A 19,953-nucleotide genomic window follows, 5' to 3' on the forward strand; every position below is an offset into this window, starting at 1 on the left:
ACGATGTGAACAGGGTTCCCGAGACGCCAAACGGGTGCCCGGCATACCCGGCCACGGTGTATCTACCGCAACATAGCCCACCCCTAGGGTCAGCGCTACGCACGGCCGCCAACACATAACCTACAAACACCAGAAACTATTTGCAACTCCTGGACAGAGTACTAGGGTGATTAAGAAGCCGAGAGGGTCCATTGGTTTCGGGCCCAATGTACGGTAGTAACTGCATCTTAAATCACACATACAGATCTCAGTTCTTATGGACGGCCTCAATGAAACAACCCACCATGTACTCCTACATGGCCTCTCATCGATACCTTTACCAAAACATGTTCAACACATCCCTCACATTACCGACATAAGCATTTCACTCTAGCCCATCACCCAGATGAACCAGACCTGACACAACTCTAAGCATAGCAGGCATAGCAAGGTAGGAATCACATACATGGCTCAATCAACTCCTACACATGCTAGTGGGTTTCATCTAGTTACTGTGGCAATGACAGGTCATGCAGAGGATAAGGGTTCAACTACCGTAGCACACAGCAGTTTGAATCGCGTTGTCTTAATGCAGTAAACAAGAGCAGAAGCGAGAACATGGGTTGTATCGGAATGATCAATGGGTTGCTTGCCTGATGGAGTGGTAGTGGGATACTGCCCTTCAGTTGGATACTCGTGAATATCCTCGGAGGCAGAACCTACCACGAAGAACACATCGGAACACAATCAACACATGACGATATGCAACAATATGATGCATGCTATGACATGGCAATATGAATGTGTCTTGGCCTAATGCAAGCTATAACAGAAAGGGATGAACTCATTTGAATCAAAGATTCAATATTAGCTCATTAAACATGGCCTTAATAGTGCATTTCCTTATTCTGCTTAAACAGCAAGGCAAACTTGTTTTGTCATGCATGAAACCATTATAGATGGATAGATTGAATTTTTCTGATCATTTTTCATATATAAATCTTTGCATTTGGAGCTATGGTTGATTTTCTATGATTTTTAGAAGTTTTGACTATTTTCTGGAATTTCCTGTATAAGAATAATTCTAGTAATTTAATTACTGCATCAGCATTACGTCAGGGTGACGTCAGTGGTCAACGGGGACGTCCAGGTCAAACCTAATAGGTAGGTCCCACGTGTCAGTAGTTAATTAAACTAATTATTTTTAGTTAAAACTAATTTAATTTAGTTAGTAGAGGGGAGTCAACCTGGGGTCAAACCCCTGGTCAGCGGGGCTAATCCCGCTGGCGTTGAGTCGTCAGCGAGGCCGAGACGGCGGAGGGCTTCGGATTTGGTCCTCCCGTGACCAAATCGACCGCGGTTTGGTCCTACGCGTAGCTGGGGCTCGCGCGCATCTAGTGGGGCAAGTGGGAGGAGCTGGGGTGGAGCGAGCTCGCCGGAATCGAGCTCGTGACGGCGGCCGGAGTTCGGACGGGGTTGGGTTCGATGCTACGGTGCACGGGAGAAGGAGCCGGTGGTGGCTACGGGCTCCTGGTGCTGCGCTGAGCACAATGGTGAGCTTGGCTTCAAGCCACTGTGGCTCTAGCCACGACGGTGCCATGGCCGGCGGCGGGGAGCTTTCAGGTGCGGTGGAAGTGGCGACTATAGAGGCCAAACGAGCACGGGAGCTAGGGTAAGAGGAAGAGGAGCTCACAGCGGGGTCGGAGAGGGGGTCAGCGAGCTCGGGGAGGTCCTGGCGGCGGCGAATCGACCGGAGACGGATCGGGTGCCCGAGGTTGAAGACGAGGGCGAAGACGGTGTTCGGTGGACTTTGGAGTCGCGTGGGTCAGCGGAGAGGTCCAGGGCGACGAGGCGGAGCAATTGGGCTTGTCGGAGGGGCGAGGGGGTGGCTCTGGTGACGTCTACGGCGAACGGTGGCGAGGCTCGCGCTCGGCCATCGCGGGGAGAGGTGAGGGAGACGAGGGGGAGAGTGCGAGAGGATGAGAGGGGGACGTGGGGGTCGCGTGGCATCCCTGGACGTCTCCAGGGCGTCGGCAGAAGCAGGAGGTGGCCGGCGTGTGGCCGCGGGCGCCGGCCACGCGCTCCGCGTCCTTCTGGCGGGAGGAGGACGACGACTGGCAGCCAGTCGGCTGGGCCGAGCCAGGTGGGCTGGGCCAGCACAGGTAAGGCCCAGGTGGGCTTCCCTCTCTCTCTTTTTTTGATTTGTTTCTGTTTTTCTATTTAACTGCAACTGTTGGGCTTTAATTAAAATACTAAAACGTTTCCAAAAATCCTGAAAATAATTGTGGGCTCTGTTTAGATTATTTCCAACAGCAAACATTTATTTCCAGAATTATTTGAGCATTTAAATTATTTTATAGCATTTAAATGCCCAAATTCAAATACTTATGATTTAATTCAATGACCTTCTGTTGACCTAGAAAATTGTGCACCAATTTTGCCAGAGGTTCTAACCCAAGACAAAGAGGGTGAACTTTTTAGAAGGGCATTTCAGGTTCATTGAAAATAATTTTAGTAAACCCTAGTTGTTTCCAGGGGGTGTTGGGGGTTTCTGCCTTCCCCATTTCAAATTTAAGAGAAATTTAAACATGATGCACACTCTAATGCTTGAACTAGCTAGGGTGTGACAGATACATGCAAGTCTCGAATACTTGAAACTACAACGTCATCCATCTAAACAAAGGTATACGCGAGAAGAGCTATCACTATGAGTGAGAGCGGAACTATGCAGTACATGAGATGGTGGTTACGAGTCCTCTCTCGCGCTAGCGTGAACCTCAAGTAACTAGCTTCTCCTTCTTGTTTGCTTTTGAAGCCTTTATGGCTGGCATCCGAGAACCCATTCACTTGCGCCTGACACTCATGCCACTCGTTGTACACCCCCGGAACCTTCCCTTTGTACACGACATAGCAGTTCCATCTCGCCATCAAGAAACTAGGTACCTGTTAGAGATGCATGTTGATGAAGAGGATGTACAATCATATATATGCAACAAAATATACTAGAGAACACCGAAAAAGAAAGGGTTAGCAACTAGATGCAACATACAGTATGCAAATTAATTAACTAGAGGTACGTAGGTCATCGTACGCAAACTAACAAAGTAGCGTTACGCAAGTTCGGCAGGGATCGTGGACATCACAAAGTTGCATCACTACAAATAGTATACAAGTTCAACCGACACATATCATCATCATTGGCATCATAAATCACTAGAAGTTCAATCCTTCCATATCATCGAGGATGGACCCTAGCTTCTTGAACGGCGTGAGGTCTAGACGTTGCATGCCTATGCGAGTTCGGACGTCAACTCGCGATATAGGGCCGTGGTGGAACATCCCCTTCTCATCGATGACTTCTTTCATGATGATCGTTGCAATGTCGCTTTGGATGCGAAAGAAGTCATCTCTAAGTTTATAATCCGCTTCTCCATGAGATTCTAGCCACTTGTGGATATGATCATCATTTCTGCTTCTCATGCGAAGCTTTTGGTGATCCGTGTTGAACTGATTCATGAGATGGAGGATGTACAATCCATCCTTCTTGCTTGGTTTTGGGACTTGGATGCAGGAGAAGTTAGTTTTATGCGCGAAACCCATCTTCTTGTTCCTTTGTTTCCTGATCTGCATGTGGCCACCTCTAAAGCTGAAGCCTTGGAGAGCATCATCTAGAATATTCACTATGTGGGTGTAGTCTTTTTTCTCGTAGTCTCTGGAAGGGTCAAATACACGGCGTGGGAGACTTGCGGATAAAGAATGATAAGGACGGCGCGCCCGTTGCTGCGGGGAAAAGACACCTCAAATTATTCCCCATAGAGAGAGAAGGAATGACGGAAATGTATGAAAGGGTTGTTCGAAACTGACTTACTTTCGATGATAAGGCACGAGGACAATTTCCCGGTCCTTATTCTGTACCATGAAGTTTTGGAGGTAGTCCCTAGCAGTTTCACGCTCAAAGTCGCCGAGACTCAAGAAAGACTCGTGCATGTAGTACGGATCCGCCACACAGATTTGCGAGACTTCTTCACTGTTCATGACAGAGCTCATATGTAGCGCAAAAAGGCGGACGATTGTAAAATCGAGCCGTCTTGTCAGAAACATCTCAAAGATATGGTCAAACCGCAGGAAGAACACCTCCGCGGGCCGTGTCTCGATGTAGCACTTCCCCTCAGGCACACGAGCCACGTATGTCGGATATCCTGGATCCTTTTAGGCTAGTAGGCTTTTCTCAGTCGACAACACATGGTCGTGCAGTCTCCTGAGATCCCCTGATAGTGCCTCCAGTGGTTTCGGCGGTAGCATCGGCTCGCCCATGAGATGGAACATGGCCGCACCTTTCACGGGTACACGCTCCTCAGAATGCATCGTTTGGCTGCTATGTGCTCTGGCTTGTTTGGAGGCAACTATCTTCCCTGATCTCTTTCTCTCCTTTTTCTTGGGCACACCTTCTAGACCCTTCCTTAACCCCTGCCCCAGTGTTCCCGGGCTAAGTACTGTACGACCCTCGCGCTGGGATAGTTGAGCCTGTGTTGAGGCGGCATCTTCAAGCGTGTCCTGTGAGGATTTCATGAAGAGAGACTTTTTGCAATCCCTGCTACGACCTTCCTGCCCGGGCATATCATCCATATCCTCATTAGCAAGCTGATAGCCCGATTCGTCATATGGTTGACTCATCAATTCTATGTCACAGTCATACGCGTTTGTATTAAGGAAATCCATAGGGTCGACCTCCGTCTCATCATCCATTCTCTGTTCTACAGGACAAATTACATCAGCCAGCACTATTGCACCCCCTTCATCATGTCGTCCGCCGCTCTCACCCGGCACTACAGGAGCTGGTAATTGCGTAGGCAGGGTGGTGGTCTCCGCACATGCTTATTGATGTGTGGTTATTGGTGTGCTCTCGGCCGGCTCCAGACGAATAAGATTCTTCGGCCATAGCAGCACCCAACCCTTGCAGCTTCCAATCCGCGGCGGGGTCTCGTCGTCCGCTCCCACATGCTATATTGGAGGAGGCAAATCATCGTGCCCCGATTTCACACTGGACAAGCTAACCCTGAAGTGCCCAGCAGGGATCGGCTGGTTGTGGAACGTGGGTTGCAAGGGGTCCATAATCATCCCCTTTCCCACGTCCACCTTCTGGCCTTTGATCAAGTAGAGTATGGTGCACGGGGTTTCTTTCGCCTGCAAACACATATGTCTATGGCGTAAAACATCCGAAAGGCAACAAAAATGGAATATTATATATATATATATATATATATATATATATATATGTTGGTGCGACATGTAATTACCGTGATGGCGTCGAGCTCAACCAAAGACGAAGGCCCACCAAGCGCGCCAGAGACTAAGGACGGACTGCTATGAGCGGGAGCGGCTGCGAGAGGAGGCCCAGTTGCGTGAGCAAGTGATGGTGCGATGGTGTTGTTGTTCATGGAGTTTCTCTCGACGAAACTGGGCAACGGGAAATCATGTACCGTCTTGTCTGGATTTTCCTTCGTCCAGTTGATGATAACTAGAACCAAGTTAGTAGCAAAATCATTTCTGCAGGCAGTTACAGCTGCATTGACTGCCTGCTGTAGCAACTCATATTTGTCCTCGACTGCTTTTTTCGCGTCCTCAGCTGCTTTTTTCTCGACCGCAAGCTTCACCTTCGCGTCGATGTCCGCCTGACTAAACTTCTTTTTCTGCTTCTTGGCCTCCGGGCCCTCGTTGTAAAACACCTTCCACGTGGCGCCATCTCCAGCGCCGTGCACACGACCATATTGCGGCCGCTGGCCCAAAGGGAGTCCCTTAAGTTCGTTCAAGGCCCGGTTGAGAGGGGTGTCCCACTTGGGCCTCATCAGAGAAGTAGGGTTTTCGGCTGCAAGCTGGTGTTGCTTCTCTAGTGGTCTAATCAATTTCCTCGTGATCTTGTCCGTGTAAAAAACCTTTTTCTCCTTGTCCCACTTGTAGCGGGCCCTGATGAAGTCATGCTCCAAGGGGTTGGTGAACTTCGCGAAGGGGTCTGGGAGACCCGCGGCTTCACATTCCGCGTCCTCCTTATCCCATATGGGCCTTTTACCGAGGTAGCCACGGCTTCCGAGGCGATGCTTCCCCGTGTTCCTTTGCTGAAGGCTCTTGAATTTCGCAGCCTTAGCCTTGGCGTCCTCGGTAGCACAAGTGTCCTTGAACTTTTCAAACTCCTCTTCCGTAAGTGTCGGATTTTCCTCCAGAATCTTGGACAGGGGTTCCTCAGCCTCAATAGCTCGTTTCACCCTCGATTTCCAGGAGGCCAAATCATTGCTGAACATGCCCATGGCGTGATTATTAATATTTTTCATCTTCGGATCATCCCACGGTTGTTATATGTTATCATCCCGATCGAGGAACTTGAATCTCTTGTGCAACTTCGTTAGGAGCAACTGCGTCAAATGTTCTTTACTCCTTAAGTCATCGTCATTGATGCTCGCGCATTCCCGTAGGATGCATCCTACTTGGTTTCCATAGCACTTGCGAGGTTCTTCCGGCTCTAACGGCTCAAACTTGCCAGGTGCCATCTTTGTGATCACAAGTCGTCCAATCCCTAGTTTGTTAGGTTTTCGTATCCTCTACTTCTTATGCCTCTTTTCGGTATTGGCATCGGCGCCGGTATCTTCCCCGGTGGTACCTTCCCAACCGGTCTCGGTGCTGCCATCGGTGCCGGCACCGTCGGTGTCGGTGTCGGCGTCAGTACCATCATCGAGGCGGACCTGCAAACCTTGCTTAGCAGTCAAAAAGTCGAGGTAGTCTTGTTCACCCTCATAATCCATCTCGTCTGCATCTTGGTCAGAAGGCCCAGTTTCTTCGTTGTTCGACATGTTTCCTATGATTAAGTGTCCTCATTTATTTCTAAAAGTATGAATAAATGAGAAATGAGATAAAAAAGAAATCTATGTGCCAGCACTCGATATGCCAACTATGTAGCACAAATCATGCCTTTATTCACGGGAAATTTCGGCATGACCTTTGTTAAAAAATGGACATATCGAGCGCCTGAAATTCACTGGAACGGAAATGAATCAACATTCCGGCGTAACATAGGCAACTCGGATCATTTACCAAAACATGACATGTCCAAAACATGACATATCCACATATCACATGTCCAGTTCAAATTTGCATATAAATTCAGCAAATTTTGAAACCTATCTAAATTCATAACTAAATAGATAACCTAATTAACATAACTAAAACCTAAGTAAATTAACCCTAGCTAGCAAAGAGAGAGAGAGGGGGGGTGGTTTACAGAGGGTGCAGGGCGAGGAGGCAGGCCCGACAACGGCCGAGGTTGGGAGGGGAGGAAGCAGAGGAGGTAGGCGAGCGCCGGCGCCGGGGGCGAGCGCGCCTGGGTCGGGGGCGGCGGGGACGGGGGCGAGCGCGGCAGGGTCGGGGGCGGCGGGGTCGGGGGCGAGCGCGCCGGGGTCGGGGGCGGGCGCGGCGGTGCGACGGGGCCGGGGAAGAGAGAGTGGGGATTTGGGGGAAAAGAGGCGGGATGAAGCAGGGAGAGGGAGAATTTTGGGTTAAGTGGACGTAGCAGTAGCGTGTTTACACGAAACGCGCTACTACTACCTTGACTAGCTATAGCGGTTTTCTGCAGAAACCGCTACTGCTACCTTGACTAGCTGTAGCGATTTTCTACAGAAACTGCTACTGCTACCTTGACTAGCTATAGCTCTTTTTCACTAAAGCACTACTGCTATAACCAGTTTCCCTTTTTTCTTTTCCTCAGCATAATAGGAACATATATATTACATCATTGGACCCTTGCATAATAATGGCTAGGTGTGTAAACAAAATAGGAACATATATATATTACATCATTGGACCCATGCATAATAATGGCTAATTAAGTGTGTATACAAAATAGGAACATATATATATATATATATATATATATATATATATATATTACATCATTTGACCGATTCCTCAGCGCTGACGTTTTCATTTTTGAGTCAGCTTCTTTCCCTTCTTGTTCGTCGAAGAATAATTGAGCCCCTCATTGTGACTTTGCCTTTTCCATGGAGTACGATTTTTCTTTGGTAATGTAGTATTGATTCTTCTTTTGATGTATACTTCATCATCATCGTCATCTTCCCTCATTGGGTTGCCGTACTGATCATAGTCTTCCTCGTTGGCGACTCCATCCATTCCAATGATGTTTCTTTTGCCTTTCCTCACGACAACACGACTGGGATTGCATGGGTCGGTTATGAAGAAGCATTGTGTCACGTGCTTAGCGTGTACCCATGGCTCATTTTTTGCGATAGCGTTCACGGTAGCGCTCTTGGCGTCGGGTATAGTCATGGTAGTGAAAATCCGGCTTTATCTTTCGACATTCTTAGCCCATCTGACACGGAACATCGTCGTGTTGTGCAGTCCAGAGTAGTCAAGCTCCCAGATCTCCTCGACCCTTCCATAAAATCGTTCAGTTGCACCGTTGTCGCTGCCAGTCATGCATTCCATCGTCACCCCTGAGTTTTGATATTCATCACTGTCCATATCTTTGGCCTCTGTGTAGAACGTGTATCCGGTGATATCATATGCCTGATAGGTTACGAGGTTGGGCGAGGGGCCATGTGCTAAGGCGTATATGAGCAATCCGTCCTTAGAGCCCTCCTCCGGGGATTAGCAATAATATGCTCTTTGAACCAATCCAGGAAAGTGGAGTTGTGCTCTCTAGTAACTTCGACGTCCGTCCTGCATACCCCGCGGTCACGATACTTCTTTGCGATAATTTCTTTGTGTAGTGCCATGAAAGGATCTACCTCGTCTAGGTGTTGTAGCACTACCAAGTTTGCTCTATCAAAGTCGCTGCATCGATCTGAGTATGCCACGTGCAGTTCCCTGCGACCGTTGCAGTGACCTTCTCCTTCGAGCCTCCCATCGTGCTTGTTAACGGGCAAACCAACACTAACACCAGGCGGCTGGTCTGCGCCATATAGAAAATTCTCACAGAAAGAGATGCACTCTTGTGTCAAATAGCCCTGGACGATGCTTCCATCCGGACGAGACATGTTACGAACGAATCCTTTGATGATCCCATTCATCCTCTCAAACGGCATCATGTTGTGCAGGAATGACGACCCCAGGTCTATTATGTCATCCACAATATGGACACACAGATGCACCATCACGTCAAAGAACGCGGGCGGGAAGTACATCTCAAGCTCATTCAGTATCACAACGATCTCTTCCTGTAGCCTTCGGAGCTGCTTCACACTGATTGACTTTTGAGAGATGACATCGAAAAAGTTGCAGAGACCAATAAGCGTGTCACGGACGTGCTTGTCCATTATCCCTCTAAGGGAAACAGGTAATATCTGCGTCATCATCACATGACAGTCATGAGACTTCATCCCGCTGAACCTTTTCTTGTCCGTGTCTAGATATCTACTTATCTTGCCACAGTAACCGGAACTAACTTTGACTCCGGTAAGGCACTTAAAGAATTGATTGATCTCAGCCTGACTTAAGGTGAAGCAAGAAGGGGGGCAATAATCCTCATTCTTTATTTTCTTGCCCTTCTTCTCCCGTGCCTTTGTCTCTGTCTCTGTCTCGTCTGACATTTTACGTGGCGGCATGTGCAGATCTTCCCTGATTTCCAAATCTTGCAAGTCTTTTCTTGCCTTCGGCCCATCCTTGGTCTTATCCGGCATGTTCATCAGTGTTGCGAGCAAGCTCTCAAGGACATTCTTACAGATATGCATTTGATCAAGGCAATGAGGTGTATCGAGTTTGTGCCAGTACTCCAAGTCCCAGAACACAGACCTCGTCTTCCATACCTTCAGCAGCGGCTCCGGCGCCTTTCTCATCGTCTTTCCCGGCGCGGGGCACTCCTTCCAGTTTTTCAACAGCTCATCGATTTCGGCACCGCTCCGCTTACGTGGAGGTCCTCGATGCTCAGCGTGACCATTGAATAGATCTCCATGGTTTCTCCACGGGTCGTCCTGTTCGAGCCATCTTCGATGCCCCATGTACACGATTTTCCCAGACCCGCCATCTTTCCTTGACGTTAGCTGCTGAGACGTCGTATCATCCATGCACCACGTGCATCCGCAATAGCCATGGCACACCTGGTCTGCCACATATCCGTAACCAATATAGTCGTGCACTGTCATGATCAGCGCGTCTCTCATGTTGAAATACTCGCCTTTGCTGGCATCCCATGTCTTGGCCGGTGTTTTCCATAACGTGTCTAACTCCTCCTGAAGTAGCCCCAGATACAAATTAATATTATTTCCTGGTTGTTTCGGCCCTTGAATAAGCATGCTCATGTGAATGTACTTCGATTTCATGCACAACCAGGGGGAAGTGGTACATCCATACAAACACGGGCCATGTGCTATGGTTGGTGCTCTGGTTGCCAAACGGATTCATGCCATCGGTACACGCGCCGAGCACGATGTTCCTTGCATCACATTCAAAATACCGATAGAAGCTGTTCAACGCTCTCCACTGGCTTCCATCCTTGACGTGTCTCAGCTTCGGATCATCTCCATCGTCGGGCTTCTTCCTCTCCGCGTGCCAGCGCATTAGCTTTTCTTCCTTGGGATCTACAAAATACCTCTGGAGACAGGGAGTGATCGGTAAGTACCATACCACTTTCTGGGGACATTTCTTCCCGGCCTTCTTGTATCGAGAAGCATTGCACACCGGACAACTTGTTTTTTCCGGATGCTCCTTCCGATAAATTATGCAATCGTTGATGCATGCATGGTATCTAACGTGTGGCAGATCAAGAGGGCACACGATCTTCTTGGCCTCATCAACACTACTAGGACATAGATTACCCTTGGGAAGAACATCCTTTAGGTACTTGAGATGCTCATCGAGGCTAGTGTCGGTCCATTTGTTTTTAGCCTTCGTCTTCAGCACTTGGAGCGCGAAACTCAAGCGGGTCACCTCAGGATTGCAACCATCATACAATGGAGTGTTCGAGTCTACCACAAGTTGCTCCAGCTTAGCCTCCTCTCTAGAAGCAGCTCTCTCAGTACTCGTTTCCTTGCGAAGCAATGCTTGAACATGAGGGTCCCGCACGATTGAACTTAGTACCGACGAACTCTGCTGCATGGAGTCCATGTCGTTCTCGCCGCCGCCATGTCCGGCCCCTTCTCCGCCGCCATGTCCGGCCTCTTCCCCGCCACCATTATCGATCATCTCTTCGTCTTGCCCCATGTCATCATTGCCTGCCCCGTCGGCATCCTCCTCATCTTCAGTTATCCACCGAGTATAGCCATCCATGAAACCAATCATGAGCAGGTGCGCTTCGACACAACCATCGACATGGGGGTCAAGACAAACTATTCCTTTGCATTTTCGACACGGACATAAAACCTCTGTCAGGTTATTTTCCTTCATGTCCTGCACCGCCGACCGCAACCACCTGTCCACCATCGTTCCACTGACCATCATGAACTCTGCATGGTAATAATAAACAAATTGATTATAAAAATGCGTGCATTCATCAAAGTCATACAAAAATTCGGCATGACCTTCCTTAAAAGTAGGACATATATAGATCTAGAGTTTGCCCGGAATTCGCCGAAACAGAAATAAATCAACATTTCGGCAAAACATAGGCAACTCAAATGCACAATTTGGCGTCAACTCATGCCACACACACAATTTCCATAAAAATATCACACACACATGCATAAACATATTTCCATTTTGCAAAAGCATGAAATATTAATCACACCTCTATCTCGAGATCGAGCACACGGTGGAGATGATGATGTAGGGAGGTCAAAAGTGCACAAAGCTCTTCATGACAAAGAAAGATCTAGTTAGGGGGCAAATAGGTCACTTAACTAAATGCTACATCTACCTAGCTAGCTAATTTGGGAGGAGACAACTTCAACTAGTGGAGGGGGGAGGAAAAAGAGAAAGGAGATGAATTAATGGAGGTGGTGTAGTTATAGCTAGGAGTAATGAAGAGAGAGAAAGGTAGGTAGAAGAGGGAGAGTAATGGGGGGAGAAGTATTGAGGAAGAAGAAGAGTGAGAGAGGGAGGATGTGGGAGGGTAGGGGAAAGGGAGGAGAGGAGATGGGGAGGGGGAGGTGGAAAAGGTGGTGGGTCCTGCGTCTTAGCAGTAGCGCGGGAGAGAAACCGCGCTGCTGCTAAGAGCGTAGCAACAGCGCGCTTTCCTGTCATGCGCTACTGCTAAACGGGCCAACCCTGTGCACATTTTCAAAATTAGCAGCAGCGAGGTGACAAAAAAGCGCGCTGCTACTATGGCATTAGCAGCAGCGCGCTCCCTGGCACCGCGCTACTGGTAAACTTATGTTGTTGTGTACTGTCAGTGGATTTTTGTAGCAGCGCGGTTTAAGCGTCACGCGCTACTGCTAAGTTTGCACCAGTAGCGAGCTTTCCATAGCCGCGCTGCTACTACTTAGCAGCAGTGCCTATTTTTATGCCGCGCTGCTGCTAAGATTCTGTGTATAAGGTTTTCCCTAGTAGTGGGGCTCTAATAAACTGCCCTTGGGGGGATTCGAACCCTGTTCTGCCGGGTGGATGAGACGGGTCACTACCACTGGGCTAGGATCGGCATGCTGGTTGGCAAGCGGCTCGGGTCTACTTGACACAACCCAGGGCCATGGCTATCTTCTCCATACGTGCACAGGGAAGACGGTGACGGCACCGGCGAACGGCGGCGCGTCTAGCGGAGCAGAGGAGCTCCGGCGGGCACACGGGATTGAGAGAGGAGCACATGCGTGGTTGCGCGAGTGCAACAAAGGACTGGGCACTCGAGCACGACCGTAGCTCTGCTCGGGGCCATGGCGTTCGCGGCGAGCAGGGAAGAAAGCAAGGCGGTGGGAGGCAAAACCGGGCGCACGGGGAAAAGTGGTGTGGGTACGCGTGCAACAGACGAAGCTGCTGCGAATGTGCGAGTGCGCGTGCGGCAGCTCGAGCATGAGCTCATGCTCGTCTTGGGTATGGCGGCGGCAAGGCTGGGCGAGGCTGCTGCTCCTCGCGTTCGAGCGCACGCGTGAAGGATGGGGCGTGAGGCGACTGCATCTAGGTGGGAACTGGAGCGCGGGGACGCACGGGCGCGCTGCAGCAAATACACAACAAAACTACAGACTTCACCAGAGCATCAGGAGCACAACAAAGACATGGATCGACCGAGTCTCACGGGGCCCTATATGCCACGGAAAGAAAGGGAGAGGTAGGTGCGTTACCCAGCTCACCTAGGACACGATGGGGTAGACGGGAACGAGCCGTAGACGATGCGATGGAGCTCTGAACTTGGCGGGGCTGCTGTCCGCTAAGCAGAGGAAGAAAACGACCAAGGGAGTCGATCTAGAAGCCTTGTGATCACGTGCGACGTGGAAGCAGACGTAGGGGGACTTGGCGTTCCTCTCCACGGTGGCAGAGGGGGTCGGAGGCGCGGCGTAGACGGCTACTCCGAGCTCGAGCTCAAGCTTGGCCGGAGCATGGTGGGCAGGGTGACGTCATGGCGTGGCTAGCCTTACCTGGCGGCGGCGAGGAAAGACGAGAGCCTGGATGGACAGAGGAGAGACCGGGGTAGGGTTTGGACATGCTTTAAAGGGCTAGGGGCGTCGAACGGCCATCAAATCAACCGGGGCGTCGACGTGGACATGCTGGATGCGTGCCGTACAGGAGGTTGACGACGTCTCTATACGCGTGGGCTGACTAGGCCGGAAGAGGTAAGTGGGCTGGCTAGCTAGAGGGAAAAAGTCCGAGGTGGCTGCACTAGGGGGGGGGGGGCTCTCCCCTTTTTCTTAACTCTGTAAATTTAAATTCACAGCTGTAGAAAAGGAAAAGTCAAGGGAGGTTTGAGAGGTATATGGAAGAAACAAAAATATCCCCGAGCTCCTGGAAATATGCTCTATTTAATAAAATTGGTTTGGACTATTTTAGAGGTAGAAAAGTGAAGCAAGTTTGAATAAAATTCAAACTTGATGCATTTTTGAACCCAACCAAAACAATTCTAAAAGAGGTGAAAAATTGGCAGAGGGGTTCTTGGCATGTAGCAAGATTTATAGGGAGAAGATGGACATTTGTGGAGGACGGCAAGATGGCACTTGCAAAAGGAAAGAGAAAAGGAGAGGTGGTGATGCATGGAGGGTGGTCATGCATGGATCACACAAATAGCACATGCAACAACATATCATGCATGCATATCATGGAAATGCAAGTGACATAAGCACAACACAACATTTATATGCACATGATGCAAACATATGATGGCAATAAGGAATATGACAAGAAGCACAAATGTAATATGTCAAGGTAAGCATGGCAATGAAAAGAGTAGAACAACATAACAAAACAAAATGAGACCAAAAGATGGAACCCCGAATGGGATTGGATGGAGACCAACATGGATATATTGCCAAATATGGAAGTTTTACATCTGGGGTGTTACAACACTCCACCACTACAAGAGGATCTCGTCCCGAGATCTAGGACTGGAAAAACTCCGGTTACTCAGAACGGAAGTGATACTCGCATTCCCAGGTGGCTTCATGATCGGAATGACGTGACCACTTGACTTTGAGGAATTTGATAGACTTGTTGCGAGTCTTGCGCTCAGTTTCTTCAAGAATAGCAATGGGGTGCTCACGATAAGACAAATCTTCTTGGAGATCAATGTCTTCGAAGTTGACGGTGCGGTCAGGGGTCTTGAAGCACTTGCGGAGCTGAGAGACATGGAACACGTTGTTGACGTTTGCGAAGTTTGAAGGAAACTCGAGTTGATAGGCGAGATCGCCTCTTTTGCTGACAATCTTGAAAGGACCCACGTATCTAGGGGCAAGTTTCCCTTTGATACCAAAGTGACGAGTACCTTTCATTGGAGAGACGCGGAGGTAGACATGGTCTCCGATCTCGAAAGCCAAATCATGATGCTTACTATCATAGTAACTCTTCTAGCGCGATTGCACTACTTTGAGGTTATCACGAATGACTTTGCACATTTCCTCTGCCTCTGTGATCAAGTCATTTCCGAGAAGTTGACGTTCACCGGTCTCTGACCAGTTAAGAGGAGTACGACACTTCCTGCCATAGAGAACTTCAAATGGGGCCTTGCCCGAACTTGCTTGAAAACTGTTGTTGTAGGAGAACTCGGCATATGGAAGACAATCTTCCCACTTCATACCGAAGGAGATAACGCAAGCCCTGAGCAATCTTCAAGAATCTGATTGACACGCTCGACTTGACCGCTAGTTTGAGGATGAAAAGCTGTGCTGAAACAGATGTTGGTGCCCATGGCCTTCTAAAAAGAATCCCAAAACTTGGAGGTAAAGATGCTGCCACGGTCTGAAGAGATTAACTACGGAATGCTGTGCAGAGAGACAATCCGAGAGGTATAAAGCTCCGCCAATTGAGCTGCAGTGATAGACTCTTTGATAGGCAGGAAATGAGCCACTTTAGTGAGTTTGTCGATGACAACGAATATAGCATCATTGCCACGCTTGGACTTTGGAAACCCAGTCACAAAGTCCATCTCAATGTGGTCAAACTTCCATTCTAGAATGGCAAGAGGTTGGAGGAGACCAGCTGGTCGTTGGTGTTCTGCCTTCACTCTTCTGCAGACATCACATTCATTCACGAACTGAGCAATCTCGCGCTTCATTCGAGTCCACCAATAAGCCTGCTTGAGGTCCTGGTACATCTTCGTACTCCCAGGGTGGATGGAGAGGAGTGAATTGTGAGCCTCGTTCATAATGATTTACGAAGGTCACCTTTAGGCACAACAATGTGATCCTCGAAGAAGAGAGTATCCTTGTCATCAAGGCGATAACACTTGTACTTGGGTTGACTCTTGGCAATCCCAATCTTCACCTTCTTCACCATAGCATCAAGAAGTTGAGCCTCGCGAATTTGATCTTCCAAAGTAGGAGAGACTTGAAGGTTGGCGAGGAAACCTTGAGGAACAACTTGCAGACTAAGTTTGCGGAAAGCTTCACAAAGCTCGGGTTGGTAAGGCTTGAGAATCATACTGTTGTAGTAAGCCTTCCTGCTCAATGTGTCAGCAATTACATTGGCCTTGCCTGGAGTATATTCGATGCTCGGGTTATACTCTTGAATCATTTCGACCCAACGAGTCTGCCTGAGGTTGAGATTAGGCTGTGTGAAGATGTACTTGAGACTCTTGTGGTTAGTGAAGATGTCCACTTTTCTTCCCAATAAGAGATGTCTCCAAGTCAAAAGAGCATGCACAACTGCCGCCAACTCGAGGTCATGAGTGGGGGTAGTTCTTCTCGTTGGGCTTCAACTGGCGAGAGGTATAGGCCACAACTTTCTTCTCTTGCATCAACACTACACCAAGACCTTGAAGAGAGGCATCGCAGAAGACCTCGAATGGTTTGGATTCATCAGGAGGAGTCAGAACTGGAGCAGTGACTAATTTCTCTTTCAAAGTGTTGAAAGCGATGTCACATTCCAGAGACCAAACGTACTTCACGTGCTTCTGGAGAAGGTTGGAAAGAGGCTTTGTGATCTTTGAAAAGTTCTCAACGAACCTTCGACAGTAGCTTGCGAGACCAAGGAAGCTGCGGAGTTGCTTCATGTTCTGAGGTGGTTCCCAATTCACAATTGTAGACACCTTCTCAGGATTCACCGCTATGCCCTTGGCAGAGATGATATGCCCAAGATAGAGAACCTCATCGAGCCAAAACTCGCACTTTGAGAACTTGGTGTAGAACTGATGTTCTCTGAGTTTATCGAGCACCAAACGCAAGTGCTTGGCATGATCTTCCTTGTTCTTCAAAAAGACCAGAATGTCATCGAGGTAGACCAAGACGAAGTCATTTGTGTAGGCATTGAAGATGAAGTTCATCATGCGAGAGAAAGTCGGAGGAGCGTTGACGAGACCAAAAGACATGACAGTGTATTCATATGAACCATAGCTTGTTCTGAAAGCCGTCTTGGGAATATCTTGCTCACGAATTCGAATCTGGTGATAGCCCATACAGAGATCAAGCTTGGAGAATACTTGAGCACCTTTGAGTTGTTCGAACAGATCATTGATGTTGGGAAGTGGGTACTTGTTCTTGATAGTCTTCTTGTTCAATGGACGGTAGTCAACACAAAGTCGGTCCGTTCCATCCTTCTTCTTCACAAAAAGAACTCCACAACCCACGGAGAAGAACTAGGTCGGATGAGACCCATTCGCTCTTGAATATCGAGTTGCTTCTTCAGCTCCTTCAACTCTTCAGGTCCAAGCTTGTAAGGACGTTTGCAAACAAGTTCCGTGCCAGGCTCAAGATCGATGACGAATTCAACTGGCCGTTGCGGAGGCATTCCTGGAAGCTCTTCTAGAAAGACGTCTTGATATTCGCAAACGACTGGAATTTGAGAAATGGCATCCAGCTCACCCTTCTCATGGAGAGAAAATAGACGGATGGTATCATCACGAGCGGCAAAGACAATTACATCCTTAGACGAATGAGTCAATTGAATCTGCCTGGCAGCACAATCAAGATGAGCCTTGTGCTTAGAAAGCCAATCCATTCCGAGAATAAGATCAATATCCGAGTCACCAAGAACATTTGGAGAGGACAAGAACTTATAGTCACCCAATGTGATTGAAACATCCGGAATGCATACTCGAGATGTCATTTGATGGGCTGGAGAGACAATAGCCAATGGTTTCGGCAACACTTGAGTAACAAAATCATGCTTAGATGCAAAAGGTCTCGAGATGAAACAATGCGATGCACCAGTGTCAAAAAGAACTCTTGCAGGAATATCGTTAACAGGAAGGTTACCCATGATGACATCTGACGAGTCCTCTGCCTGAGCTGCATTCACCATGTTGACCTTGGCGTACTTGGGGTTATGCTTGACCACAACTGTACTTGCCGATCTCACAGGAGGAGGAGGAGGGAGACGCCTCTGATTGAAGCATTTGTTGGCATAGTGACCCTTCTGTTGGCACTTGTTGCACGTGACCTCTGAAAGCGGACGGTGATACGGAGCACTCGATCTTGGAGCTTGAGACGAAGTCTTGTTCTGAAAGCCAGGGTTGGGTGGGTGGGAAGATCCACTGCCACCTTTGCTCTTCTGCTAATAAGGCTGACGGAACGGAGGAGGAGGAAGCCAATACTTCTGCTACTTAGCCACTTGAGTTGAGGAAGAAGGAGTAGAATCTCTGACTCGCTTCTTGGAGGCATCACACTTCAGTTGAGCAGTCTCTTGCTTCATTGCCATGTTGTAAAACTCATCGTACCTCTTGGGCTCAAAGAGGACAAGAGCTAGCTGGATTTCTTCTCTGAGACCACCCTTGAACTGGTATATCATGCTCTTCTCGTCAGGGACGTCCTGCTTAGCAAAACGGGCGAGCTTCTGAAACATCTTGTTGTACTCGTAAACAAACATAGAGCCTTGCTTCAGGTTGAGGAATTCCTCACGCTTGCTTTCAACCATGCTCTGAGGAATATGATGAGCTTTGAAGTCTTGACGGAATTCATCCCAGGTAATAACACGACCTCCTCTGGAATCTTTGTACTGCTGAAACCATTCTGCAGCTTGGTCTTTGAGTTGGAAGGAAGCGAACTTGACAAAGTCCTCAGGCCTGACGTTACTGCACTTGAAATGCTTGCATATGTCCACAAGCCAATCATCAGCGTCTGTTGCCTTAACACAATTGCTGAAGGTCTTTGGCTGGTTAGCAAGGAACTGGTTGAGTGTAGCAAAGTGATTCTGATTGTTGCCTTGGCCCTGGTTCCCTTGATTGCGCTCTTGAAGAAGTTTCATGATCAGCTGCGTGTTTGCATTGGTAGCGGCCATCACAGCTTGCCATGCCTCCGGAGGTGGAGGTGGTGGTGGCGGATCAGGATTCAGAGTCGTGCGCGTTGGAGGAGCCATCCTGAAGAGGTTGACATCCATTAGCACATTGATAGACAAATATTGAAGCTAAATCAAACGGGTTGAAATTGCAACATATAGTCTTCACACCCGAACAAAATGAACGAATGCATTCCAATTGAAATGGTCACATATCCATAAATTGAGAAGCCACTTAGAATTTGAGTTAGAAAAAAACAAGGTACGGAACAAGAATGAATACTCGGTAAAGATCACCCAATCTCAAACCAAATATCAGTGGAAGAAGAGCTAGAGCTACAAGAATTCCCACCTATGAAACTCCCAAACCTTTCCGGTTATGCAATCAGGTGTTGGGGATACAGGGGAAGCATAATATCTCACCCAAATCTAGCAAATCCTACATCCAGCTGTATCCATCCTTCAACACATAACCGAGAAAAACTTCGGAAATCATTTACCTCAACCTTCGAAAAGCATCCGTTATACAAGTTATGGCAATACTCCCGAACTCCCACCCCGGTACTGGGTGGCGTCGAGGTTATCTCACCAACAACTGCATAAAAGAGATTTTCGATGCCGGCGAAACTCAGGTATTCCAGAATCTCAACGATAAAATTGTGACGACAACACCTCGGAGCTCAACTCCCCGGGACACTGCCACAACCCCTAAATGACAAGAGGCACCAAGAACAATTTTCTCATCACAAATCGATCAGAATGATTCCAAGATACCCGCGTGATCCTAAATTTTTTTTAGTGAAATTTGAGAAGAGAAGAGTCAAAACTCTACGTCAGGATGCCTCACCAGAGCGATGAAGGGACTGGGGAGTAAAAAGAATTCCTAAACTCTCTGATATATATAATCCTAAATGACTCAAAACATTTTTCTAGACTCAACAACACCAATGATTCGATCAAGCAGGGGGCTCCTAAGGTCGGGGAATGCTCTGATTACCAACTTGTAACGCCCTCGATGCAGCTATATCTCCTACGTGTCGAAGCACGACTTAGAGGCATAACCGCATTGAAAGCAATGTCGCAAGTAAGGTAATCTTCACAACAACCTATGTAAATATATATAAAAGGGGAAAGGATATATAGTTGGCTTACACTCGCCACGTCACATACATGAATAACATTACAATCATC

This window comes from Triticum aestivum, chromosome 3A (genome assembly GCF_018294505.1).
Source record: "Triticum aestivum cultivar Chinese Spring chromosome 3A, IWGSC CS RefSeq v2.1, whole genome shotgun sequence".
NCBI lineage: Eukaryota > Viridiplantae > Streptophyta > Magnoliopsida > Poales > Poaceae > Triticum > Triticum aestivum.